Below are 6,236 nucleotides of genomic sequence, written 5' to 3'. Positions count from 1 at the left end.
AGGGAGGGGGGTAAGGGTAGAGGGATGAAGGGATGAGGGTTAGGGTAGAGGGATGAAGGGATGAGGGTAAGGGTCAAGGGATGAAGGGATGAGGGTAAGGGTCAAGGGATGAAGGGATGATGGTAAGGGTCAAGGGATGAAGGGATGAGGGTAAGGGTCAAGGGATGAAAGGATGAGGGTAAGGGTCAAGGGATGAAGGGATGAGGGTAAGGGTCAAGGGATGAAGGGATGATGGTAAGGGTAATGGGATGAAGGGATGATTTAAAGAGAAACTGGGCAGACGGATGCAGAGTATACTGATGGGCTGTCTTAAACTGGTCTGTTCCAAGGAAACCAGAAGATTTGAGACTTGAGTTGGTGGCGCTGGTCATGGTTTAAGACTGATGATCGAGTGGCTTGATCTGGCGATGGTACGGCCAAAAGAAGTTGGAGAACTTCAGACCTGGATGGAGGGATGGAGGGATGGAGGGATGGGATGACTTGCTGGTGTCCGCTGCTGTTGGTATGACATCTGGGAACCAGAGAGGTAGAGACTCCTTGTCGCTCTCAATAAGGAGCCCTCAGTGGTTCCTGTACCAAGACAGAGAGAAGTTAAGAATAAAGGGGTTTTGGGTGCTAGGAATGAGAAAGCAGAGTCACAGGCATATGGATGAGTGCTTATATACGCTGGGCACAAAAATGGTATTGGTAGATGTGTGGTCTTTGAATCAACTCTGTTGAAGAAAGCACCTCTACTTTCTCCTGGAAGTGGTCACAGAATGTACATGTGAGCAGGAAGCAACGCTAGAGCACGTTAGCATTCTGGGACCAATTCCAAAACTGCTTTCAGTATTTCCTGAATGTTTCCTACTGTTCACACAATTACTGAGATTAGAGAGGCTTCCAGGAAAAAGATATGCAAAAACTGAATTGAAAAATTGTCCTCTGTTTTCACACGCTGCTTTTCATGCCTCTTTGGAAAAAGTCTGGACAAGACATGACACTGCATCATGACAGGACGTCACGGAGCTTCTCAGCTTTACTTTCATTTCCCCCACCAAGCGTCAGTGACGTCCCCTCTGCAGCGTCTGCACCTCTCAGAGATCCTGATGATGATGATGATGATGATGATAAGGGTCTGTGGTTTTAAACCACAGCTCTTCACACTCTTCTTCTGTGAAACTCTGCCACCGTCATGAGAAAGCAGACTTCCCCACAGTAAATTATCGTGGATGATGAAGAGAAGAATGAAGAGAAGCGTCAGGAGGTTATTTTTTTTTAAGAGAGCAGCAGGTTACACAGCTCTGAGAGAAAAATGGAATAAAATACTTGAGATAGTGATACCGATCTGCAGATGAATACAAACTGGCTTTTTGTCTGTTTCTGGTTTGATGAGCAGAGAGAGGTGATGGCCAGACTGAAGGCTGAGATTTTTAAGAGCTGAAAGAGGAAATGCCTCTTTTTTAGGACAGCTAAGTGAAAAAATAAAATTAGTGAAAGTTGAAGATTTCTCCCCTAAAAATTAAAAAGCAGAGGTCAGATATCAAGAGCACTTAAAGGGGATTCCTTCAAACTTTGCACAGATATCCTCTCTTTCTCAAGATTGACCTTGTAGACCTTTAAAATGCACATACAACTCTGGAATCAGGTCTGTCTTCACCCCCACTCTGTTTGACTATTTTTCTCAGTTATAACCAAATACAGATCACCAAAATTAACATCAACCAAATGTTCAACTGTATTGTGGAGCTGCAAGACATTTGATTGGCTTGTGGCATTGGAGGGTGGGGCTTAGCGACAGGTAAGGGGTATAATTACCTTTGAAGCCATTTTTACTTTTAAAACAACATGAGAAAGACTTTTTGGGATCTTGATAAAGTTAAGGTCTTTACTGCTTTATTGTCTGTTCTTGACTTTAGAGCAGGGGTGTCCAAACTATGGCCCTGGTGCCAAATGTGCCCCACCAGTCCAATTTTGATTGGCCCACAGCAAATTCTAGAAATCAAATGAAACATGTTGCACATTTTAACATGCAGCTCGTGCTTGACTGAAATCTACTTTAAGACTTTGAGTCAGTTTCAGCTCAAGGCAAGGCTACCATGCTAATTCTGTAAACAAGCATTTTGACTTTGGAGCTACAGTGCTTAACAAATGTATTAGACCACCTGTCATATTTGTCTCAGAGACCATCCAGCATCATGAAGTGCTTTAATGCAGACTCTTTCATTTTCAGTCAGCTCTCCACGTTTTACCATTTTGAACAGGAATGAGGAATTTCAAACTGAATTCACCCAAATTTGAGCTGGCTCACCGGGCTTCTCTGAGAAGTCAGAAATGAATCAAGCATAACATTCAGCCACTAAAACTCATTTTTCTGTTCAGGAATGCAAGTGAATAACTATAATTTGACATATTAATGAAGAAATACTAATGTGCTTTACTATTTTTTCAGTTTTTTGTTAATCCGTAAATTTGAAAATTCATGGATAACAATAATAATTCTATTTTAGCATTAAAAATATCATTTGGGTTAAAGAGCTTCTACATATTGGTGTGTTAAGCATTGCAGAAACATAAAAAAATGATTTTTGTACTTACCAATGGTGTTAATTTAGGGCAGCTGTGGCATAAACCTTACTTTGGTTAGGGTTAGGGTGGTCTAATAAATTTGTTAAGCACTGTATATTGATGCAAACTATTTGCAAATGCATTCACAAATCTGCAAGTGAGTGCAAAGATTTGCAAATCTGTAAATCCATCAGCAAATCTGTGCAAAAATCCACAAATGTGTGCAGACTATTTTGATAATTATGTACTTAGTTTTTGGTTGAGGAAACTTTTTTTTTTGCTTTATGTTGTCAAAATACTCAAAAGACATCAATTACATCTAAATTTGCTCCTTAGCTGCAACACTTCTGCCATGCATGATTTGCAAAAGTGAACTCAGACCTTTAAGCATAAAAGCAATGGGTTTTATTGCCCTCAGTTCAGGCTTACAGGCAAGGCTGCCTGCCTCACAGCACACGGAGAATTCAATTCTGAGCCAAGCAGTAGTTCAGTAGCCTGACACGTCAGAAAAGTTTTGATAGGAAACGTTTGAGAAAAGGCAGAGGCTTTGAAAAAAAATTCGGAGTGTGATTGGATGAACGTTCTGTCTGTCACATCTCTACGGGCCAATAAGAGCGACAAAACACGTGACGTAGCAGCTATCGAGCTGCGCTTGCGCAGCCAGTGAGGAATAACGCAAAACATGGCGACTATAGACATGTAAGTACTCAACTTTTGTCATTTTTGAAAAGAAAACAACTCACTGCTGTTCTTTGTTCTTCTTTTTATGAAGAATTGTTGTCAAGTTAATAAAACTAATGCTTTAGCAGCATCCACACTAACTTCTTCCGCCTAAATTGCACCAGCCTCTTGCTGCTGCTTGCTTATGTCACGACTCTGCTGCACCAGAAAGTACTGCCCTCATCACTGATTGGTCCTGTAACTTTCTAACCGGGCCCAAACGGTTCAGATGGGAGCTGAACAAGATGGATTCACCAGTGAAAAACAAGGAAGTAGGCATATCCATCAGCTTTGCAAGGTTAGTAGTTCAGAGCACATAAAATTTTTTTACACATTTGCAATTCTTTGCATGTATGCATTTGCAATATTTTTGCAACTATAATAGCTCAATACTTCACAGTAAGAATTTACTGATGTGTTTTTGTCTGACTAAACTGAGACAACACTACATGGTAAGCAAACTGGCATCCAAAATAATAACATTATCTGGTTTTCTAATACCCTGATGGGTTACGGCATCAAATTGTACTGCCAATAATTTTCCAGGGGCGGAGCAAGTGGTAGTTAGTGCCAAACAGCGCCCCCTGAAATCTGATTGGCCTCCCCAAAAACCTGGAAATTATTGTCTATTTGCCTTGTCAGCCATTAAATCAAGTTTATAGCACAGTGTCCAGCACTGCCTTCATTACCAAAGCCCTCATTGGCTGACAGCCAGCTGATTTGTGTTAAGCAGCTATTGGCTAATTGCTATCATGCTAGCTTATCTAAACTGTTCCTGCCAGGCCACGCTCTGTTGCTCTCTCTGCAAGCTGCTTTTGCAACTCTCCTCCACCTCAGCTCCTCCTTTATACTGCTTCTGACTTGATCAGTGTCATTCTGTTGTCCCTGATGCCTCCTCTGGTCTGGGTTTTTGCAGCCCCCTGGTTCAACTAGTTGTTTAGGAATATTCAATCACTTGCACATCTTCACTCCTACCTTATACTGGTTTTAAAAATGTCCATGTACCTCACCATGAGGATATTAATGTATGTGGCCCTCGGTGGAAAATGTTTGGGGACCCCTGCTTTAGAGTTATGGATGCATATGATGAAAAAACATCTGAAAGTCTATTTAAGCTCTCCAAACTTCACTCTGCTCTGCTGCAGACTTTCTCAAACGTTTAATGTTCTAACAGATGGACAGACTGACCTCAGATCAGATCAGAGAGTACATGAAGCAGGGTGGAGCTCAGCTTTCTCTAGAAAATTAGAAGGCTGCTGCAGGGAAATGATCTTATCTGCTTTAGTCCTAATGTGACTGCACTCAGACTCACTTTCTCTTTAACCTACCCCCCCCCCCCCCCGAATGTGTCGAGGTCGAGGTGATACCGGGCAAACCTCCAGCTCAGCAACAGGATCAACAACATGACCTCATTCAGTCGATCAGCTGCAGAAAACAGGTCGACCACCACGATAAACACCAGCTCTGCGAAAGCTGCAGCTGATCTGCATGATGATGATGACAGTTCTAACGATGAAGACGATGATGATTGCACAGACAGCATGCTGAGATTTTTCTCATTCCAAGGAGGGAGGGAGTGCAGCAGCGGTGTTTATCTGTCAGTGACTCTGCAGAATGAAACTTGGACGCTGACCTGGAATCAGAGTCTCATGATGACTTACAGGAATACAGAACACAAGGAAGAGATGATGCAACAGCAGAAACTTGTTCAACAAACACATGCATGCAGTCATAAAAGTCATTAAAGTTCATCCTCCGAGCAGGCCAGGGCACTGATAAACAGCGTGAGTTCAACTGGTGCAAAAGCTTGATCCCTCTATTATATTATAGCAACGTGAAGCCAAAACTCAAAAACAGAGCCACAATGAGCTGATGTTTTAAGAAGACACAAATATATTTTTTCTCAAACTTAATGAGGGGGTATTTTGCCTCTTTTTCAAGGCTTTACATCATCTCTCTGATACCCACGTAGTAGCTTCACATGGTTTATTTTAACCTCCGTCTGAAACGCTTCGTTTTCGCTGCTGTCTCTTTAACCCCCCCCCCCCCACGGACCTGCTTTCCTCTGATTGGCCATCAGATTGACCAATGTTTTGTGCCCACCCCCTGCAATGTGGCTATGTTTACGTACTTGTAAACTTTGAATGAACCGGTCCTACTGAGAAAAATATGACGAATTTTGACATACATCCGTACGTGTTAGACCCAGAGTCTGACCGTGATAGTTTGGAGAGAGAGGGGGAAGAAAACCAGCAGCAGAGAAGGATAGAGCAGGATGTATATGTTTGGTAAGTGTTTAATTACTGTGTTATTAAACAGCTAAATGGCTGAGGCCTTGTGGGGGCGGTCTGTTCTGCTTTGCCGGCAGCATGGATGAACCAATCAGGAGATCCTATTGCAATGACCTCATCAGTTCACTCCATCTAAATCTCATATCGGGAAGATCTCAGAGGGATTCCCAATTAACCTTTTTCATCAGTTTACACTCTAATTCCAAGATTACTGCCACATATGTTTATCTTGCGGTTTGGAAATTTGCATACGTGAAGTATGGACACCCAACATAGTGACTTTATATTTATGTTTTAATTGGGAAAAGTATAATACCCCCTCTTTAGGTAACTGTAATCATGCCTCAACAAGACGTTGTGGTTTCCAGAGCACGACATCCTTGCAAAGCCAACGGATTGTCCATTAGGTGGCTCCGTCTTACAAAGCTATAAGATTTGGGGATCAATAATGACCAGACCAATCAGCATCATCTGAGGACAAAGAGGTAGCAGCTTCAGGTGTGGTTGAGTTGGATCGATTCTGCTGACTCCGTGTCCACAGCGTCGCATGCATGCCGGTGTTTGCTCTGACGTAGAGCATGTGCTCTCGACTGCTGGATGCATTTCTTCTCTGACGCTGAGTGGAGCGCTGGAGACTAAAGATCACAAGATCATAGTAGAGAGCAATAGAGTAACTTG

This window comes from Cheilinus undulatus, linkage group 7 (assembly GCF_018320785.1).
Source record: "Cheilinus undulatus linkage group 7, ASM1832078v1, whole genome shotgun sequence".
NCBI lineage: Eukaryota > Metazoa > Chordata > Actinopteri > Labriformes > Labridae > Cheilinus > Cheilinus undulatus.
Note: the sequence above shows the minus strand (reverse complement) of the source record.